The sequence below is a fragment of the Schistocerca americana genome, chromosome 2 (assembly GCF_021461395.2).
Source record: "Schistocerca americana isolate TAMUIC-IGC-003095 chromosome 2, iqSchAmer2.1, whole genome shotgun sequence".
NCBI lineage: Eukaryota > Metazoa > Arthropoda > Insecta > Orthoptera > Acrididae > Schistocerca > Schistocerca americana.
The window spans coordinates 190,260,412-190,261,037 of record NC_060120.1 but is presented as its reverse complement, the minus strand read 5'-3'; positions in this window follow the sequence as shown (position 1 = coordinate 190,261,037).

The window sequence follows — 626 nt, the reverse complement described above, 5'->3', positions numbered from 1 at the left end:
TCCTCTATATACTCCTTCCACCTTTCTGCTTTCCCTTCTTTGCTTAGAACTGGGTTTCCATCTGAGCTCTTGATATTCATAGAAGTGGTTCTCTTTTCTCCAAAGGTCTCTTTAATTTTCCTGTAGGCAATATCTATCTTACCCCTAGTAAGATAAGCCTCTACATCCTTACATTTGTCCTCTAGCCATCCCTGCTTAGCCATTTTGCACTTCCTGTCGATCTCATTTTTGAGACATCTGTACTCCTTTTTGACTGCTTCATTTACTGCATTTTTATATTTTCTCCTTTCGTCGATTAAGTTCAATATTTCTTCTGTCACCCAAGGAGATCTACTAGCCCTCGTCTTTTTACCTACTTGATCCTATGCTGCCTTCACCGTTTCATCCCTCAGAGCTACCCATTCTTCTTCTACTGTATTTCTTTCCCCCATTCTTGTCAATCGTTCAGTAATGCTCTCCTTGAAACTCTCTACAACCTCTGGTTCTTTCAGTTTATCCAGGTCCCATCTCCTCAAATTCCTACCTTTTTCAGTTTCTTCAGTTTTAATCTACAGTTCATAACCAATAGATTGTGGTCAGAGTCCACATCTGCTCCTGGAAATGTCTTACAATTTAAAACCTGGTTC